At 37.9% G+C, this 22,682-nt stretch overlaps 1 pseudogene; it reads left to right on the top strand.

Moving 5' to 3' along the window:
• The first annotated feature begins 8,452 nt into the window (after positions 1 to 8,452).
• On the top strand, positions 8,453 to 11,455 carry LOC103592057 (annotated as a pseudogene).
• Positions 11,456 to 22,682: the final 11,227 nt, after the last annotated feature.

Below are 22,682 nucleotides of genomic sequence, written 5' to 3' on the forward strand. Positions count from 1 at the left end.
CATCCTCACCAGCATTTGTTATTCTCAGTCTTTTTAATAATGTCCAATCTAACTGGAGTGAGATGATATCTTAATGTGGTTTTGATTTGCATTTCTCTGTTGACTAGTGATGCTGAGCATTTTTTCATGTACCTGTTGGCCATTTGTATGTCTTCCTTTGAAAAGTGTCTGTTCATCTCCTTTGCCCATTTTTTAAATTTGATTATCTCTTTTTTTACTGTATAGTTGTTTCAGTTCTTTGTATATTATGATATTAATCCCTTGTCAGATGTATAGCTTGCAAATATTTTCTCCCATTCCATAGGTTGTCTTTCTGCTCTGTTGATTGTTTCCTTTGCTATGTAGAAGCTTTTTAGTTTGATATAATGACATTTATTTATTTTTTCTTTTGTTGCTTGTGTTTTGGGGGCCTTATTCATAAAGCCTTTGCCTAGTCCTATTACCTGGAGTGTTTCCCCTATATTTTCCTTTAGTAATTTTATGGTTTCAGGATTTATATGTAAGTCTTTAATCTATTTGGAGCTGATTTTGCTATATGGTGAGAGGTACAGATCCAGTTTCATTTTTCTGCATATGGATGTGTGACTCCAGTCTTGCACATCTGGGAAGTCAACCTCAGACCAGCTGAACTACTGCACCCCCATGCCCTTGGCCAGAGATTGGACAGGTGGACTTTCCTCTGCCATACTGCCCTGTCCAGAGCCATAGAGCCTGGCTGTTGCCTAAGAGCCTGCCTGTCTAGAGCCTTAGAGCTTGGCTATTGCCTCGAGGTCTCAGAGCCTTGTTTGCTGTTATCTTCCGTCCCTCCCCCTCCTGTGCACTATGGGTGTGGGAGACTTTGCAACTTGCCATAGATAACTTGGAATTTTCTGTTTACTGGAACAATGCGCCCTGCGGTTTTCTCAGTAAACCATTGGCTGCTCACTTCCTTATCTGCTGATTCCCTCCTGCTGGCTATATAAGCTGTGACCTTCTGGTTAATAAATGAGACTTGATCAGAATACTGTCTTGTCTCCATTTCTCTCGTCTCTTGACCCATCCAATTCCCACTCCCTCCTCCAGGGTCTGCATTGAATATCCCATGGCTCAGGACACTGTGCCACCACCAGCAGCCAATGGAGCCTCTCTGTGACCACATCCACAACCAGGAAAAACAGCTCAGGGGTCCCTACCCTAAAAAACATGCCTCTGAGCTTGTGGAGCTAAAAAGAGCTTGTGACCTCCCACCAGAGAAGTAGTTGGGCAGTTTTGTCCTTGATATACCTGCCTCTGTGACTTTGCCCTCAACTTGAGAAGCAGCTCAGCAGCCCTACCCTTGGCAGACCCTCTCCAAACCCCAGACAGAGCAAAACTTTGGCCCTTACCCCAAGAAGCAGCTCAGTGAACAGCCTCAATGAACTAGCTGCCAAAAGTCCCTCACCAAGCTAGCTGAGCCAAAGCATTTTCTTGCCGCTGGACCTGAGAAACAGTCCAAATGTCACATACCTTGTGGACCTGCCCCTGAGTCTTTGAGTCACCATACACCCATGCAACTGAATCAAAAGGAGCCTAACTGATGTGCCCCCTCATGAACCCACCCCTGGTCAGAGAATATGCATGGAGATCCTTACACTGGCATACCAGTCTCAGAGACTCTGACATGCCACAAGACCACATCCTCAGCCTGAGAATTAGCCCAGTGACCCATCCCTAGTGAGCTAGATCCTGAGATGAATGATACACAGCGTGCATGCGCACATACCTGGCCTAGAACCAAGCCAGTTATCCCACCCCTGGCAACACTGTACCACCACCACCACAAACACTCGTGCCGAGGTCACTGCAGCACTTGCAGACATAGCAAACATGGACTATAGCTGAAGAAACTACACAGAACCTACACTGCTGCACCCCCTATACACAACTCAAAATGGTGACTGTTTTACCAGATGCACAGATATCACTGCAGGGAAACATGAATCATGAAAAAACAAGGAAACATGACACCACCATAGGAATACAATAATGCTTTAGTAATTGATCCCAAAGGATCTGAAATGCTTCTTGATGAACAAAAGTTCAAATTAATAATCTTAAGAAAACTCACTGAGATACAAGAGAACAAAACCCAACAACTCAAAATAATCAGAAAAACAATTCATGATCTGAATGAGAAATTCAACAAAGGGATAAATATCATAAAAAATGTCAGACAGAAATCATGGAACTAAAAAATTTATTGAATAAAATAAAATATACATCCAAGAGTCTCAACAGCAAACTAGATGAAGCACAAGAACGAATTTCTGATTTTGAAGATAACCCTCTTTAAATAACCCAAGAAGACAAAAATAAATAAATACATAAGTAAAGAACAAAAAAGAATGAACATATCCTAAAAGATTTATGAGACACCATTAAGTAAACAAATATTAGAATTATGGGGATTCTAGAAGGAGACAAAACAAACAAACAAATAAAAAGTATCCAAAACTTATATAATGAAATGACAGCTGAAAACTTTCCAAGTCTTGGGAGAGCTATGAACATCAAAGCCCAGGATTTTCAAAGTCCCCAAGTAGATTCCATCCCAAGAGGTACTCTCTGAAGTAAATTATAGTCAAACTGTCAAAAGTTAAAGACAAAGAGAATTCTCAATATGGCGAGAGAAATTCATCAAGTCACATATATGGAACTCCCCATTAGACTAACAGGAGACTTCTCAGCAGAAACTTTACAGACCAGGAGAGAGTGAGATGATATATTCAAAGTTTCAAACAAAACCCCCCCTGCCATCCAATAATACTATACACAGCCAACCTATCTTTCAGTTATGAAGGAGAAATAGTCTTTCTCAGACAAGGGAAAAACTAAGAAAGTTCTTCACCACCAGTCCAGCCTTACAAGAAATGCTTATGAGAGTCTTATATCTAGAAGAGGAAGAATGACAACAACCATCATGAAAACACATGAAAATATAAAACCTACTGGTACAGCAGACACATAAATTAGAAAGAGAAAGAAAATCTTATCAATAGATAAAAGCACCAAACTGCAAAGATAAACAGTAAGAGGAAGAAGGAACATAGGGAATACAAAACAATCAGAAAACAACCAACAAAATGACAGAAGTAAGACCTCGCATTTCAATAATAACATTGAATGTAAACAAATTAAATGTCAAAATTAAAAGGCACAGACTGGCTGAATGGATATTTTAAATGACCAATCTATATGCTGCCTACAAGAAACACATCTTACTTATAGTAAGATACACACAGAGACTGAAAATGAAGGGATAGAAAAAGATATTTCACTCATATGGAAACCAAAAGCAAGCAGAAGTATATGAGAAAGACATTTGAGGAGAAGAGAAGGGAATGCATCTTCCTCAGGCAAATGTTAAGTCCCAGTCAGCTTCTGTGTCCTCTCTTCCTTGTGAAATGGCTTATGTTTAATAATGTGAAGACCACTACCTCTCTGACTTTGGGATACTAAGTAAAAAACAGAATATGTTAGGAGCGTGTGTGTGTGTGTGTGTGTGTGTGTGTGTGTGTGTGTGTGTGTGTGTGTGTGTGGAGAGAGAGAGAGAGAGCAACTTCAACACAATTACCAATATTTCTTGAAACTGCAGAGATAGGATGACACACCTTAATGATGAAAAGTGTTACATCCAGAGATTTAAATAGTATAAGCTATGGGTTATTAATAAAAAACATGGTAGGGCGTGTAGGCAAGATGGCTGACTGGAGGTGCCTTGTGCTTATCCATTCACAAAAAAGAATCAAAACAACTAATAAACAGCTAAAAAGTAATGGGAGTATCTGTGGGAGAGAGTAGGAGTGCAACAAGAGACTGATGAGATGGCTGTGGAGTATGAAAACCCAGGATATCAGCAGAGAGAGGGCAAAAAGGTACACTGCCTCAGCCACCACGTTTTTGCCACCAGGATTGGTGCCAGAGGAACTTTCCCTTCTTGGGAAAAGGTAAATAGAAAGCTCTCACTGACCCCCATCAGCACCACAGAAATATGCAATTTCTACCACAACAGAATCTCACAGCTCTTTCAACCCAGAGCCAAATGTGGGGAGCTGCCTAGAATATATATGCTGCATAGCTCCAAAACAGAAGCATATACTGTATACTCCCCACGTCCATACCAAAAAAACAATAAGAGGGAAAGAAAGGTACAAAAGATATTTAAGACAACCAAATGAAAATCAATAAAATGCCAGGGGTAAGATAATATATTTTAATAACAGCCCTAAGTGTAAATGGACTGAATTCCCCACTCAAAGACATAGACTGGCTGATTGGATTAAAGCCCTTAATCCATCTATAACCTACCTTCAAGAAACTGACTTCACCTGTAAATACTCAACACAGACTAGTAGTGAAGTGATGAAAACAGATACATGATGCAGATGGAATCCAAAAACAAGCATGAGTAGCTATTCTTATATCAGATAAAATAGACTTTAAATTAAAAAAAAGAGAGAGAGACAAATAAAGCCATTATATAATGATAAAGGGATCTATCCAGCAAGAAGACATAACAGTCATAAGTATATATGCACCCATCACCAGAGCACCCAGTTATATAAAGTAAACCCTACTAGACCTAAAGACAGGTCTACAATACCCCAATACAATAATAGCTGGGGACCTCAACACCCCTCTATCAACATTAGACAGATCATCTAAGCAAGAAACCAATAGAGACACACAGGATTTAAATTAAACTTTAGACTAATTGGACATGGCACATATCTAGAGAACATCTGACCCAACAACTACAGAATATACTTTCTTCTCTTCAACACATGGAACATTCTCCAGAATAGACCACATCTTAGGTCACAGATCAAGTTTCAACAAATTTTTAAAAATTGAAATTGTTTTAAGAATCTTTTCAGACCACAATGGATTAAAACTAGATATCAATAGCAAGTGAAACTCTCAAACCTATACAAATACATGGAAATTAAACAGGATGCTCCTGAATGACCTGTGGGTAAAAGAAGAAATTAAACAGAAAATCAAAAAATTTCTTCAAACTAATGAAAATGCAGACATATCATACCAAAACCTGTGGTATACTGCAAATCAGGACTAAAAGGGAAGTTTATTGCAATGAATGCCTATATCAAAAGAATAGAAATATTTCAAATAAACAACCTAATGTTATACCTCAAAGAACTAGAAAAATAAGAAAAATCTATGCCCAAAATTAAGAACAGAGCAGAACCAAATGAAATAGAGACCAAAAACATGATACAAAAAATCAATGAAACAAAACATTAGTTTTTGAGAAAATAAACAAAACACACAAACCATTAGCTAGACTAACTAAAATAAAGAAGAGAGAAGACCCAAATAACAATAACCAGAAATGAAAAAGGAGACATTACAACCGTTACCACTGATGCAAAGAATCATTAGAGACTATTCTAAACAACCAAAAATTTGAAAACCTGGATTAAATGGATAAATTTCTTGACACATACAAACTACCAAGACTGAACCAAGAAGAAATAGAAAGCCTAAACAGACCAATAATGAACAATAAGTTTGAAGTGCTAATCAGCAATCTCTCAACAAATCCCAGGACCAGGGAGCTTTACTGCTAAATTCCACCAAAACTTTAAAGAGGGATTGATACCAATTCTATTCAAACTATTCAAAAAAATTGAAACAGAGGTTATTCTTCCAAATGAATTCTATGAGGTCGTGAACATCCTGATGACAAAATCAGACAAGGACACAACAAAAAAAGAAAACTATGGGCCAATAACCTTGATGACCATAGACTCAAAAAAACCTCAACAAAATATTAGCAAATAGAATACAACATCATAAAATTGTACACCATGATTAAGTGGGATTCATCCAAGTGATGCAAGAATGATTCGGCATACAGAAGCCAATAAATGTGATCAACATTAACAAAATCAAGGACAAAAACTATATGATTATCCCAATAGAAGCAAAAAATCAGCATCTGACAAAATTCAACATCCCTTCATGGTAGACTCTCAACAAATCAGGTATAGAACGAAAATATCTCAGCACTATAAATTCACTGCCAACATCACCCTGAATGGAGAAAAGCTGAAAGATTTTCCTTTAAGAACAGGAACAAGACCAGGATGCCCACTCTCACCACTCCTATTTAACATAGCACTATAAGTGTTAGCCAGAGCAATCAGGCAAAAGAAAGAAAGAAAGGGCATCCAAACTGGAAAAGACAAAGTGAAATTGTCCCTGTTGCAGATGACATGATCCTACATGTAGAAAAACCTAAAGACACTACAAAAAACTCTTAGAGCTGATAATTTCAGTAGAGTTGCAGGACACGAAATAAACATGCAAAGATTAGTGCCATTTTTATCCTCCATCAACAAACTAGCAGGAAAAGAAATAAAGAAATCAAACCCATTTACAATAGACACCAAAAAATAAAATATTTAGGAATAAATTTAACCAAAGAGGTGATAGATCTCTACAAGAACTCCAAATCACTGCTGAAAGAAATTAAGAGGACACAAAAACGTGGAAAGATACTCCATGCTCATGGATTAGAAAAGGTAACATTGTGAAAATGTCCATTCTACCCAAAGCGATCTACAGATTCAATGCAACCCCCATCAAAATACCAATGACATTCTTCACAGAAATAGATAAAATAATCCTAGCATTTATATGGAACAAGAAAAGACCCCAAAGCTATCCTGAGTAAAAAAGTAAAGCCAGAGGCACTACACTATCTGACTTCAAATTATAATAAAAAGCTATATAGGGTATTGACATAAAAACAGACACATAGACCAATGGAACAGAATAGAGAACCCAGAAAACAACCACCATATTTACAGCTAACTTATCTTCAAAAAGGTCACCAAGAACATATATTGGGGAGAAGACAGCCTCTTCAATAAATGGTGCTGGGAAAATTGGACATCCATGTACAGAAGAATAAAACTAGACCTGTACCTTTTGCCATATCCTAAAATCAACTCAAAATGGATTTAAGACTTAGATGATGACTTAAAACTATAAAACTCCTAGAAGAAAACATAGGGGAAACACTGCAGGATGTTTTCTTAGGACTGGGCAAAGATTTTATGAATAGGACCTCAAATGGTACAGGCAACAAAATAAAAAATAAACAAAAAGCTTCTGCATAGCAAAGGAAATAACCAACAGAGTGAAAAGACTATTTACAGAGTGGGAGAATATATTTGCAAACTATGCATCCAACAAGGGATTAATATCCAAATATACAAAGAACTCAAACAACTTAACAGTAAAAAAAACAAGCAACCCAATTAAAAACTAGGCAAAGGAGGTGAATAGACATTTCTCAAAAGAAAATATATAAATGGTCAATAGACACATGAAAAAATGTTCAACATCAGTAAGCATCACAGAAATGCAAATCAAAATCACACTGAGATATCATCTCACCCCAGTTAGACTGGATATTATAAAAAAGATAGAGAATAACAAATGCCAGCAAGGATGCAGAGAAAGAGGAACCCTCCTATGCTGCTGGTGGGACTGTAACTTAGTGGGCCCATTATAGAAAACAGTATGGAGGTTTCTTAAACAACTACAGATAGAACTGCCATATGATTCTGCAATGCCACTGCCGGGTACATACCCAAAGGAATGAAAATCATGTCGAAGGGACACCTGCACTGCCATGTTCATCGCAGCTTTATTTACCATAGCCAAGAGTTGGAATCAACCTAAATATCCATCAATGGATGACTGCATAAGGAAAATGCAATATATATACACAGTGGAATATTACTCTGCCATGAAAAATAATGAACTTTTGCCATTCACAGCAACATGGATAAACTTAGAGAAAATTGTGTTAAGTGAAATAAACCAGGCACAGGAAAAGAAATGCTGCATGTCCTCACTCATAAGTGGGAGTTAAAAAATACACAAATAAGAAAGAAAATGAACAGTCACAATAATTCATTGAAATTTCAGAAGGAGAGAATAGAACTGTGGTTACTAGCAGAGGAAAATAGGGAGGGGAGGTTAGTGAGAAATTGATAAAGGGCCACAAAAAGTGGTTACATAGTGTAATGTTGAATATACTTACTATCCTGATTTAAGCATCACTTAGTGCATGTGGGTATTGATATTCAAAGCTGTGCCCCACAGATACGTACAATCAATTATGTTTCAATAAAAATAAATAAATAAAATAATTTTTTAAAAGAGAATTTATTGGTCTGTATTATTTGAAAACACAGCTGACCTGGTTTGTGAGTGTTGCATAGTGGTCGGGACACTGTCTTTGCTATCAGCCTAGTCAGGTTCGAGTCTCCACTCTGCCCCTAAGCAGGGTGTGAACTTAGACAGACCACTTAACCTCTCTGTATTTAAGTTCCCTTGTCTTTACAAGGTGAATACATCAAACAAATACAAATACAAATATCAAAGAAGGTACCATATGTACGGCATTAAAGCAGCGATTCTCATATTGTAAGTGCTATTTAAAGGTTACACATTCAACTCTAGAAAGTCTCCTAACAAAACAAAACTTTAGGTAAATATTTTTCAGTGAGAATATTGGATTTTAGTTGATATAATCAATGTAGTCCACACCTCACGTTCCTTTGCAATACCCTCTGGTTCTCAAGGTGACTAGCAGTCACTGAGAACTGGTAGAATGGCCTCCAGGGGTTTGGCAATAGGAATTATCTCAGAATATAATTGCAATATCCTGGGGAATTTCTTTCTTTTTTACCATTATGGTTTCCTTTACTTAAATGGATGCAGCTTGAAGTTTGCAGATTTGACTCTCAAGCACCTGATTATAGCCACTTCTTGCTCATTCTATTTAAAGGTATCCACAAGACACATCCCTGTAGCCAACACCAAACAATCGCAGATTTTAGGCTGAAGGATCTCAGTGTTCCTGGATTCAAATTTTTTTCTACCTCAGAGTTGACAGGGTATGGTTATAGGCACCACCTGTGTCTTGAGTGACTCAGGCCATTACCATGGGCCCCAGGAACTCCAGGTGTGTAGAACTTAAAAAAAATTCTCCCGAGGATATTGGGTTTTTCACTTTCTTCTACTGGAACTGGTACGTGCTGGGAAATATGATTTTTCTTGTGTTTGTGATTGCCAAACAGCAGCAAAAACATCACAAATAAAAAGGGTTTGGATCCCTGTACCAGCCAGCTGCAAATTTAAAAAAGAGAGAGAGAGATTTAGGATATTGTTTTGCTGAATTTCATGACAAAATCCAACAGTCAGTGTATACAACACTGCTATTATTCTCTGATGTTTCTTGTTGGGGCTCATAATCTGGCCTGTGGCTCCATACATTTCATCCTGAACAGACACAAGTGGCAGGCGCAGACATACTTAGCACCAAGGCTTCCCCTGGATACTTCTCCTAACTTTTTTTAGTGATGTGTATTTTTAATAAAGACCATCACAGAGTATAAGTTCATAAATGGAACCAAACTCTTTATGCAACATACAGATTGAGAAACAGAATGTTGTCAGATTTTCAGAAACTCCCTTTTTTTCCCTCCTAATAATTACTTCCAAAGCTATATTTCTGTTGGATACATCTGTAGGAGTGAAATTGTTAGGACATAGGTTTACGCCTATTCTAATATTTAAGAATACTTAGATTACTTTTGCCTGTTTGATACCTTATATGGAGGAAATCAGCATGAAGCTTTTGTGTTTGGCTTCTATACCCATTTCATAAGAATTTTGTGTGTGTGTGAACATATCTCTATTGTTGCTTATTATTGGTGGTATTGATTAGCATTACTTTATAGGATTCCATTGTACAAGTATAAAACAATTAATTCAATCATTTTTCCATATGTCCTGAATGTGGGTGGTTTTGAGTTTGGGGTTATTATGAGTAATAAATAGTGCAAGTACATGAAGTATGTAACTTGTTTTTTACTAATAAATGTAAAAATTTCTGTTGGATAAATTTGCAACAAGGAAATGATTGCAAAATAAATTACATCTGGTAATCTTATGTAGATATTACCAAACAGTTTCCCAAAATGTTTGTACACATTGCAACACCCACCATAAGTGTATGAGTTCTTGGTTTATCCACATCCTTGCCAAACTTGATATTTCCTGTATTTTTAATTTTACCTTTCTGGTTGGTGTATGATGTAAGGTACTTGTTTCATTTGAATTTTTCTTCTTACAAAGGACATTGAATAATTTCACATATTCTTTATTTATTGAATAAACTTCTTTATTAAAGTTTCTGCTGGAACATTTTTTAGTCTTTTGTGTGGCCTCTAAGTTCTTCATGATGACACAAGTCTTTCTCTGTTTCTCTCTCTGTCTCTGGCTCTCTCTTCCTCTTTGTATGTGTATATATGAATGTGATTCTTTTGATAAGAATACTTTTTAATTTTATTAGAATGTAATTTGTCATTTTTATGATACCAGTAATGCATTTTCTGTTTTATAAAAAACATCTCCTTATTCTTAGACCACAAGAAGGTTTTTGTTCCTTAAAATTTTTATTTATTGTTGACATTTAGATCAGCAATCCATTCAGAACTGATGTGTAATATAATGTATGTAATGATTTGAGTTTTTCTTTTCTCCCACATGACTGGAATGATTTCAGCTTATGCTGAAAATGTACTATGTTTTCTTTTCATTTGCTCTCACTTTTTATTGCTTACCAGGTTAACACCACCTCATACTTAGTGCTGATTTCTCCAACAAATATACTGGTAATTATCTCCATATTCCTTCTTTGGCAATCCCACAGAAGCACTATACCAAAGTTATTCTTGGTGTCAAAACTCTACAATGATCCTTTTTGCTCAGAGGAATAATTGTTGCCATAATTTAAAAGAAAACATGTTGAATGAAGGGATAGCCTCCAGGATTTGGCAGTAGGAATAATCTTGTCACAGACTACAGTTGCACTACTGGGCACTTTCTGTTGCCTTTACAACTGTCTCGTCCCTTACTTCACTGAATGCAGGTTAAGTTCCACAGATTCAATTCTTAAGCACCTGATTATAGCCAACTCCTTGATTATTCTCTCTAAAGGAGTTCCCCAGACAATGGTAGTCTTTTGGTTGAAACATGTCTTTGATGCTTTTGAATGCAAACTTCTTTTTAAGTTCAGAGAGTGGGCAAGGGTGTGTCCATTGGCACCACCTGCCTTTTGAGTGTCTTGCAGGCCATCATGATCAGCCCCAGTAACTCCTGTTGGAAGGATCTTAAAGCAAAAGCTCCAAAGTACATTGCCTTCTCCATTTTCCTCTGCTGGATTTTGTACATGATGGTAAGTTTGATTTTTCCTATGTATGTGTTGTATATCTCTGGCAAATGGAGCAGCAAAAACATCACAAAGAAAAGAGATTTGGGATATTGTTTTGCTGAACATCATGGGGAAATCACTGGCTCAGTCTACACAATATTAACAATATCCCTTTAAGCTTTATTTTCTGTGCTTATAAGCTGGACCAGTGGCTCTATGATTTTTATCCTTTACAGGCACAAGCAGCAAGTCCAACACATTCATAGTACTAATGTTTTCTCCAGATCCTCCCCTGATTACAGAGCCACCAAAAGCATCCTTGTCCTGATGAGCACCTTTATGTCTTTTTACACCACCTCTTCACCTTTCACATTTATATTGCTCCTTTTTACAGTCTCGGTGATTGGTGGACACCTCTGACCTAACTTCTATGTGTTGTTCAACTGTCAGTCCATTTTTGCTCATGAGCCATGATTCCATTGTATCCAGGTGCTGCTTTGTCTGCATAAAGAATACAAAATTTTCTAATCTTATCTGCAATATGTAAATCATATGTTTTTGCACAGTGTTCAATTGTTCATTCATCCATCCTCAAAAATCCAATATGTAAACTTAAGGAGAAGCCATGTAGTTCCTTTTTATTTATTTGTTTGTTTATTTTTTATTGAATCATAACTGATTATACATCTTTTGGGGGTTCAACATTGATGTATATTGATCACATCAATATTATTAGCATATGTATTATTACAAATTGTACTTATTCTTTACTCTCCTTATCCAATTTCTCCCATCCCACTCTCCATCCCGCCCCCACCTCTGATAACCCTAGATTTCTTCTCTCCTTTTGAAAAAGTAATTGTTACTCTGTTGATTTTTTGCCTAGATGATCTGTCCAGTGCTGAAAGAGGTGTGTTCGGGTCCCCTACTATTATCGCAGAGCAGATGCTTTTTCTAGCACTCTGGAATGGGCTTTGTGGAGAGAGACATCCTCTTCTTTTCTTTGGTCTCTGCTGGTGACTCGACCTGTGCCAAAGCACTTGAGTGGCTGGTGGGATATCTGCACAGTGGTTAAGCATTTGGCCACTTTTGTGGCAGCTGTGGCTATTGTGGTGGCTGTGGTCACATGGAAGTGGTGGTTTTGGCATGCTCCTGGACTGGTTGTGGAAGGAGTCAGTCCCTGGATGCATGCCTCAGGATCCCGGGAAGGCCCCAAGAAACCATGTAGCTATGAAGGTAGACCCTAATGGATATTGGAGTTTCTTCAGCTGGTTGGACGTGGGACTTACATGGTCATAATGGAAGAGAAACAAAGCAGATTGGCCTCATTCTGATGCATAGTACACTGCTGACAGGAGTTTTAATCAAGTGTTCTTTGAAGGAAATTGGATGGATTTGAACCTACTTCCTGTGTTAGATGAATCAAAGAGGTTTACTAAGAGGTGAACTCATAAGAAAATTAGCCAAAAGTGAATACAATGAAGGAACGGATGGTGGATATTGTAGACAGACAGTTCTCTATGGGTTTCATATGTGTGTACATGTCTTATAAGCAGAGAACTGTGCAGTTTTTGCTCTGGACTGTCTACTCATGCATATTTATACAAATAAGGAGCCTTGGATGATGAAGATAGTGTCACCTTTTCAGGAAGAGGCCAGATTCGCTTGTTGTCCAAGGAAATAAGAGACTCCAGCCATGAAACAGCAATACTTAAGGTGACACGAATTTTGGAGATAAAAGGGAAAAGTTCAGCTGGAAAAGTTCCCTTAGCTTCAACCTAGATCAAGAGAAATCCTGAGAGAGCTGGAAAATCCTTAAAGTTAAATGAAGATATGGGCCACCTAATAGCTCTACTGACCATGACATGCTCCCCTCCACCATGAACACTTCCAATATTCTGAAAAAGTGATTTTTTTAAAAAACTATCTTGGCATTGAGTTAAAGCTAAAATTGAAGCTACAGTACCAGAGCCAACTTCAAAGCTACAGCACCAGAGCCAACTTCAAAGGCCACTATAATGACCGTGACAAGATACCATGCCTTTTGAGGTCTCACTGCCTCCTTTCCAGACTGTGCTTGTTAGACCTGTGACAGTTTCCCAGGGGCTGTATGACTATGTGGAGGGCAGATGAAGGAGATGATTGTATTTCAATGCCTGTGCCCCAAAGCTGCAGACTCCAAATATACAGAATAAGAACAAGCCTACTGAAGAAAGAGATGATCAGAGAGCATCAAAAAGGAAATGTGAAACTGGGACTTCCCATTCCAGAAGGAGGAGTGTCCATAGGTCTGGGAGAAAATTTTGTGAGCAAGACAATTCATTCCTGCCACAGAAAGGGCACGCTCTTCAAAAGGTTAACTCAAAAAGAGGGAGAGATATATGTGTCAGTGACTTTACCCGGGGAAAAAAAGAAATAGCTAGAAATCCCATTGCAAAAATGGCAAATTAATGTCAGCCTTTAAGAAAGTTGAAATTCACTTAAAACCAGAGCTTTTTTGGTGTACACTAGAGACACTGAGACTCAGGAGAATAAGATAGTCCTTGGCCCAATCCTAGGGTAGAAATTATAAGGGTTTTGGCATGAACTGCAAATATGGGAGGAGAGTCAACTGAAGGAGAAACTCCAGGCCCAGGCAGCACCCATGGATAGACGGTCCCGTGACTATAGGGCTCCCTCCTATCTTGAGCGAAGGACAGTTATGAAGGTTATATTCAACATCCAAAAAGCCACTTCTGAGAGCCAGAGATCTCCATTTTCTACAGGTTCTCCTTCCTACCTTCTCATGTCAGCCCAAGGCTTCTTTGAAGACCTAAAATTGCATAGACCAGTTTAGGAGTAAAAATTCAGGAAAGAGAGGAAGAGGTGAAGTAATTTTGAAAAAGAAAGTGCCATGGTACCTCAGGCTTTTTTTCTATCAAACTCTATTTTAACTGTGTTTCCTTAGATTCTGTATTTGTCTATTTGCCATCTATTTAAGACAGGCCCAATTATATTTACTATATATTTTTCATCTTTAATTTTTTTATTGACATGTAATAGTTCTAGATACTTATGGGGTACATGTGATAATTGGTACATGTATATAATGTGTAATGATCAAATCAGGGTAATTGGGCTATCTGTCACCTCAGGTATCATTTCTTTGTCTTGGAACATTCCAAGTCTTCTCTTCTAGCTATTTTGAAATATACAATAAATTATTGTTAACTATAGTCACCTTACTGTGCTCTCAAACACAAGAATGTATTCCATCCATCTGACAATATTTTCCTACCCATTATTCAACCTGGCTTATTTCACTTAACACAATGTCCTCCAGGCTCATCCATACTGCTGCTGCAAAAAAACCTCTCTTGCACACTGTTGGTAGGAATGTAAACTATTGCAGCCATTATGCAAAACTGCATGGAGGTTCCTCAAAAAAAGTAAACATCACATATCATACTATAGTTTATTTTTTGTATTCTTGATGCTGACACTGTGGCCATGACAACTGGGGATAGAATGGCTCTCCCAGACTTAGCAATTTCTTAGAGGTAGAAATGGGGCTTTCAAAGAACACTTTTCATATGAAACTTTACCTATCCAGAGCCCATGCCACAACCATCTCCTTATCAAACTCTCAGGCATCAAGCCAATATCCCGCTGCCCTAAATCAATTCAGGGCCAGGTTCCAGACAACTAGAAACAGCCTTGTTGCCCCAAGGCCCACTGGAATTACAAAAACTAGCCAGTCCTAAACTTTTTACCCTGCTGTGTCCTGCCTTTCCATTAGAAATCCCAATAAAGGCTCTGTCCTAGGGTTTCCTCTTGTTCTTTCTTTTGCCTCCTGAACAAAACTTATGTCCCTTGTCCTGGGAAACATGGCAGGGCTTCCTCCTGTCAGGAAGCACAAGTAATCAAAATCTTCTTTCAATGTCATAAGCCTCTCTTATGTATCATCACCCAGTCACCTTTATAAATTAAGACCCAGGCCAGAACACTCTCCAACCTAGGAAACAGGAGCCTGCTTTAGATGTGATAAAATTACAAGCAAAAGGATTTTATAGGAGATCCTTCCTGGTTAAGTCTCATAATTCTAGAATATGTGAGCATTAGAAATTAGAATATAGCTCCTGGACCTGGAGGGAGGCACCAGAGACCCATGGCCCACCCTGCTGAGATGAGCCAAGGAGACCTGCTGGGGGGTCATTCTATAGCCACAGATTCTGGAACAGGACCCAGGTGGTGTAATATAGCCACTACCACACCTACTGTCAAGCAAAGGCAATTCACCACCACAGTAGTGGCCAGAGCCACTCCATAGGTAACCTACTGCTCACTTGACTACACTGATATAAGAAGTCACCAGTAAAGCCTGCAAATAGAGGAAGAAATCTTTATTTGCATAGCCAACCTCAGTGTAATAGAAGAAGCAAAGCCTCTACCAAATGAAAAAGGTCAATGAAAAAATACCAGAACCACAAACAAACAAGAAGATATGACACCACCAAAGGAAAACAGTAATGTTCAAATTTCAGACTCCATGGAACAGGGAATCCTTAAAATGTCTGAAAAAGAAATCTGAGCAACAATCTTAAGAAAACTCAAAGAAATAAAAGAAGGCTCAATTAGAGAATACAATGAAATAAGAAAAAATATCTAGAATATGAAGGAGGAAATTTACAAGGAGATTAGTACCTTAAAAGAGAATGTAACAGAACTCCTAGAAATGAAGGACTCACTCAATGAAATAAAAAACACAACTGAGAGCTTAAGCAGCAGGGTAGAGCAAGCAGAAGAAAGAATTTCAGATCTTTTCAAAATAACCCAGACAAAAAAAGAAAAAAATAATTAAAAATTATGAGGAAAATCTAAAAGAGATAGCAGACAACTTCAAGTGCTCTAACATCCAAATTGTGGGTATTCCAGATGGGGAGGAGAAAAGAAAAGGTATTGAAAACTTATTCAAGGAAGTAGTAACAGAAAACTTCCCAGGTGAGGGGGAGAAACAGACCTTCAGGTTCAGGAAGCTCAATAGTCCCCAAACAGATTCAATCCAAAAAGATCCTCCCCAAGACACATTATAGTTAAATTTGCAAAGCTCAAATACAAAGGGAGAATTCTAAAAGCAGCAAGAGAAAAGTGACAAGTCACCTATAGGGGATCCCCCATCAGACTAACAGCAGACTTCTCAACTGAAACCCTACAGACCAAAAGGAAGTCGAATGATATATTCAAAATACTAAAAAAAAAAAAATGTCCAGCCAAGAATTGTTTACCCAGCAAGTCTCTCCTTTAGAAATGAGGGAGAAATAGTGTATTTCCCAGACAAACAAAGGTTGTGGGAGTTCACCACAACACAACCAGCCCTACAAGAAATTCTCAAGGGAGTCCTTCATCTGGAATCTGAATAATGATGACCACTATTACAAATACACAAGGAAGAGCAAAACCCACTGTTAAAACAAAAATGCCAGCAAGAAAGAGAAAGAAGCTAAATCATGCCACCTTAAATTTCCAACTAACATTGAAGAAGAGAAATAAAAGGGGAAGTAATGATCAAAAGATACTTAAATCATCTAAACAAGAAGCAATTAAATGACAGGAATTAAACAATATTTGTCAACAACTACATTAAATACGAATGGATTACACTCCCCATTCAAAAGACACAGACTGACTGATTGGATTAAAAAGCTAGACCCAAATATATGCTGTCTTCAAGAGACCCACCTCGCCTGTAGAGACACACACAGACTAAAAGTGAAGGGATGGAAAAAGATATACCATGCAAACGGAAACCAAAAATGAGCAGGAGTAGCTATTCTTACATTAGATAAAATAGACTTTAAACCAAAAAACATAAAAACAGACAAAGAAGGCCACTCTGTAATGATAAAAGGATCTATCCAGCTAGAATACATAACCATCATAAATATATATGCATCAAAAACTGGAGCACCCAGATAATATAAGGCAAACATTCTTAGACCTAAAGAAAGAAATAGGCCCTAACATGTTAATAGTGGGTGATCTGAACATCCCTCTCTCAGTATGGGACAGATCTTCCAGGCAACAAATCAACAAACAGACACAGGGTTTAATCTACACCTTAGACCAACGGGACCTGGCAGATATATATTGAACATTTCACCCAGCAACTAAGGAATACACTTTTTCTCATCAGCTCATAGAACATTCTCCAGGATAGAACACATATTGGGTTACAAATCTAGTCTCAGCAAATTTTAGAAAACTGAAATCATTCAAAGTAACTTTTCAGACAACATCAGACTAAAACTGGAAATTAACAATAAGCAGAACTCTGGAAAATATACGAATACATGGAAACTAAACAATAGGCTCCCAAAATGACCTATGGGTCCAAGAAGAAATTAAACAGGAAATAAAAAATTTCTGGAAACTAATGAAAACAAAGATACATCATACCAAAACCTGTGGGATACTGCAAAAGCAGTATGAAGGGGCAAATTTATTGCAATAAATGTTTACATCAAAAGAATGGAAAGACTTCAAATAAACAATCTAATACTATGCCTCAAAGAACTTGAAAAACAACAATCCAAACCTAAATGTAGTAGATGGAAAGAAATAATTAATATCAGAGTAGAACTAAATGAAATAGAGACCCAAAAAAACAATAGAAAAGATCAATGAAACAAAAGTTGGTTTCTCAAGGAGATAAAGAAGATAGACAAACCATTAGCTAGGTTAACAAAGAAAAAAAAGAAGACCCAAAGAACAAAAATCAGAAATGAAAAGGGAGACAAAACAACCAATACAAGAGAAATACAAAGAATCATTAAGATTATTGTAGACAACTGTATGACAACAAATGTGAAAATCTGGAAGATATGGATAAGTTTCTAGACACACACAAACTACCCAGACTGAATCAAGAAGAGATAGAAAACCTGAACAGAACAATAACAAGCAATGTGATTGAAGCAGTAATCAGCAATCTTCTAAGAAAGAAAAGTCCAGGTCTGGATGGCTTTACAGCTGAATTCTATCAAACTTTTAAAGAGGAGTTAATACCAATTCTCCTCAAATTATTCCAAAAAATTAAAACAGAAGCTACTCTCCCAAACTCATTCTATGATGCCAACATTATTCTGATACCAAAACCAGATAAAGACAAAACAAAAAAAGAAAATTACAGGCCAATAACCTTGATGAACATAGATACAAAAATCCTCAACAAAATATTAGCAATCAGAATACAGCAACACGTTAAAAAAATTATACACCATGATCAAGTGGGATTCATTCCAGGGATGTGAGGATGGTTCAACGTTCAAAAGTCAGTAAATGTGATACATCACATCAACAAACTCAAAGACAAAGACCATATGATTATCTCAATAGATACTGAAAAAGCATTTGATAAAGACTCTCAGCAAATTTGGTATAGAAGGAAAGTATCTCAACACAATAAAAGCCATTTATGACAAGCCCACTGCCAGTATCATTCTGAATGGGGAAAAACTGAGGGCCTTTCCCTTAAGAACAGGAACAAGACAAGGATGCCCACTCTCACCATTTCTATTTAACATAGTCCTGGAGGTACTAACTAGAGCAATCAGGCAAGAGAAAGAAATAAAGGGAATCCAGATTGGAAAAGATGAAGTCAAACTGTCTCTATTTGCAGATGGCATGATACTATATAGAGAAAAACCTAAAGACTCTATCAAAAAACTCCTAGAGCTGGTTAATAACTTCAGAAAGGTTGCAGGATACAAAATAAATGCCCCCAAATCAGTTACATTTATATACTCAAATAATGAACTAACAGAAAGAGAAATAAAGTAAGCCCATTTACAATTATCATGAAAAAAATAAAATACCGAGGGATCAATTCAACCAAGGAGATGAAAGGTCTCTACAATGAGAACTACAATCCACTTCCAAAAGAAATTAAGGAAGACCCAAAAAAGATGGAAAGATATTCCATGCTCTTGGATTGGAAGAATTAACATTGTAAAAATGTCCATACTACCCAAAGTGATCTACAGATACAATACAATCCCATCAAAATACCAATGACATTCTTCACAGAAATGGAAGAAACAATCTCAACTTTCACATGGAACAACAAAAGATTCAGAATAGCCAAAGCAATCCTGAGCAAAAAAAAAAAATAAATAAAGCCGGAGGCATAACACTACCTGACTTCAAATTATACTAGAAAGCTATTGTAACCAAAACAACATGGTACTAACATAAAAATAGACACTCAGATCAGTGGAGCAGAATTGAGAACACAGAAATCACCCTTCAGGCTTACAGCCATCTGATATTGGACAAAGGCAACAAAAATCTACATTGAGGAAAAGACTGCCTCTTCAACAAGTGGTGCTGGGAAAATTGGATATCCATATGCAGAAGAATGAAAGTAGATATGCATCTCTCACAATATACTAAAATCAACTCCAAATGGATTAAAGACCTAAGATCCAAAACTGTAAAATCACTAAGGGAAAATATAAGCAAAACACTTCAGGAACTAGGTCTGGGCACAGACTTTATGAACATGAGCCCCAAAGCACAAACAGCAAAAGAAAAAATAAACAAGTGGGACTACATCAAACTAAAAAGCTTCTGCACAGCAAAGGAAACAATCAACAGAGTGAAATGACAACCTACAGAGTGGGAGAAAATTTTTACTAACTATGCATCTGACAAGGGATTAATATCCATAATATACAGGGAACTCAACCAATCACACAGTAAGAAAACAAACAACCCAATTTAAAAATGGGCAAAGGAGCTGAATAGACATTTTTCAAAAGAAGACATACAAATGGCCAACAGGTACATGAAAAAATGCTCAACATCACTTCTTACTAGGGAAATGCAAATTAAAACTACCCTGAGATACCACCTCACCTCAGTTAGACTAGCTGTAATAAAAAAGACAGTGAATAACAAATGCTGGTGAGGGTGTGAAGAGAAGGGAATGCTCTTGCACTGTTGGTGGGACTGTGAATTAGTACAACAACTATGGAAAACAGTATGGAGGTTTCTCAAACAATTACAGATAGATCTTCCATACGATCCAGGTATATACTTCTGGATATATACCCAGAAGAATGGAAATAATCAAGTTGAAGGGATACCTGCATTCCCATGTTCATCATAGCAAGACATGGATGCCTTGGCTATTATAAACAACCTATATGTCCATAGATGGATGATTGGATAAGAAAACTGTGGTATATATACACCATGGAATACTACTCTGCCATAAAAAAGAATGAAATTCTCCCATTTGCAACAACATGGATGAGTCTGGAGAAACTTATGTTGAGTGAAATAAGCAAAGCACAGAGGGATAAACACCGCATGTGCTCACTCATAACTGTGAGCTAAGAGAGAAAGAAGGAAGGAAAGAAAGACCATACCTTGGGATGCAAAGTGGAGTGGGAGGAATGGGGAGGGGGAGGGAGATTGGGGATAATTGTGTGGGGGACACGGGGTACAAATGCAATTTGTGGTAATGCGCATGCTGCCAGCATGAATCTGGTCATCACATCTTGGGCACGAGGGGGTGACAATCAGCTCTGTATCTCATGAATATTCATAACCAATAAAAAAAGAAATTAGAATATAGAGTCAAAATGTCTATGAAGCCTCACACACACGTGCACTGATTTATATATACCAAGTGCTTTCCCATTGAGAGTCCCCTGTGAGACTCACAATATCCCCATGAGAAATGCAGGCAATCTCACCAGAGGATTCTGAAATTTATAGAAGTTAACAATTTGTCCAGTCTCAGTACCAGGAGGTTTAGTTTCAAAAACCAGCCAATATTCATCCCACTACATCTTACAGAGACTTCTCTAGTGGACAAGATCCTTTGCTGACTCCATTATCCTTAAATCCTGAGGATGGACATACAATAAAGTGAGAGAAGTAGACCAGATTCTACTTCCTCTAGGCCTCCCTCTGAGGGCTCTGCTTTCTGAAAAGTCAAGCACCAAGAGCAACGTTCTCACAGACTGGGGACATGGAACCCCATGGAAAGGAGAGAATAAGAGTAACCCCTGAAGATGACAGAATTGATGCTTGCCTTTTCTATCAGTCTTCTAGGGCTGCCTTAAAAAAATTCCAGATTGGGTGGATTAAAAAACAAATAGATATTTTTCACAGTTGTGGAGGCCAGAAGTCCAAGATGAAGGTGATGGCAGCTTTGCTTTCTCCTGAGGCCTCTCTTGGCTTGCAGAAGGACGCTTTCACACTGTATCCTCACATGGCCTTTCCTCTATGTGCCCATATCCTGGTGTCTCCCTGTGTCCAAATTAAATCTTCTTATAAGGACACAGGTCACATTGGATTGGGCCCCACCCTAACATCCTCATTCTAATGCAATCACTATTCCAAGGCTCTATTTCAAAATACAGTCCTATTCTGACTTACTAGAGGTTAGGGCTTCAACATGTGATTTTGGGGAGAGGAGGACAAATTCCAGCTAAAACACTTCTCTGTGTCTACGTTGGTCATTCTGTTGTGCTCATCTCATTGTCTGTATCTGCACTAACATAATGATTTAGTGAAGAGAGAAAAACAAGCCAGGATCAGACACTGCAGGGGACAGGATCTTGGTTTTGCTCACCTGATTTATTTCTAACTTTTTTCAAGTATTTGTTAAAATGGTTTACAGATAAGCAGGGGGAAGAGCACCAGACCACACAGAAAGTGGAAACTGGAATCAATGCTACCTGAAATCCAGTTCTAATTCAACCATGGAGCACAAGGTGTCCTCACAACAGAAAACGGTTATCCATTATTGGAAGACACTGACACTGAGAGGAAATACTCCAGAGCAGAGCTGCAGGCCACCATCATAGAGAAATGGAGCAGTTACAGAAGCTGTTTAGAGTCAGGAAGGGGACAACACAGTAGTGAACCCACTACCCCTCCCCTTACCATCCTGTCTAGTAGGCTCCCCATCGATCCTGTGCCAACTGCACCCCATCCTCTTCTCTGGATCTCTGTTCACCTCCCTCCTCTCATCACATCACATGCTATTGAACAACTCTCTATTCTACATGGACTCCAGGTATAAGCTGTGTCTTTCTTTATCACTTAGAAATCTCAGCTTTGACCCCATCAACTCCATAGCCTCAAAATTCTGAATTTTCCCCATCAATTTTTAGTAATTTCCAGGGATTCACACTCTTCACGCCTCCTCTCCTCAGTTCAATCTTCCCTGTCAAATCTACCTTTCACATACATCAACACAGACTTAGAACTTGGCTCCTCCATCAAGTATCCCCAAAGGAAAGAACTTTCACGGAAAAGTCTCATGAGCAATGTGGCCTTTATTAAGGACACTAAGGTGACACACGTGGACAGAGATACCCACATACCCCATCGCAAATGATTTAATTAC

Source organism: Galeopterus variegatus, unplaced genomic scaffold, assembly GCF_000696425.1.
Source record: "Galeopterus variegatus unplaced genomic scaffold, G_variegatus-3.0.2 Scaffold1078, whole genome shotgun sequence".
Classification (NCBI taxonomy): domain Eukaryota; kingdom Metazoa; phylum Chordata; class Mammalia; order Dermoptera; family Cynocephalidae; genus Galeopterus; species Galeopterus variegatus.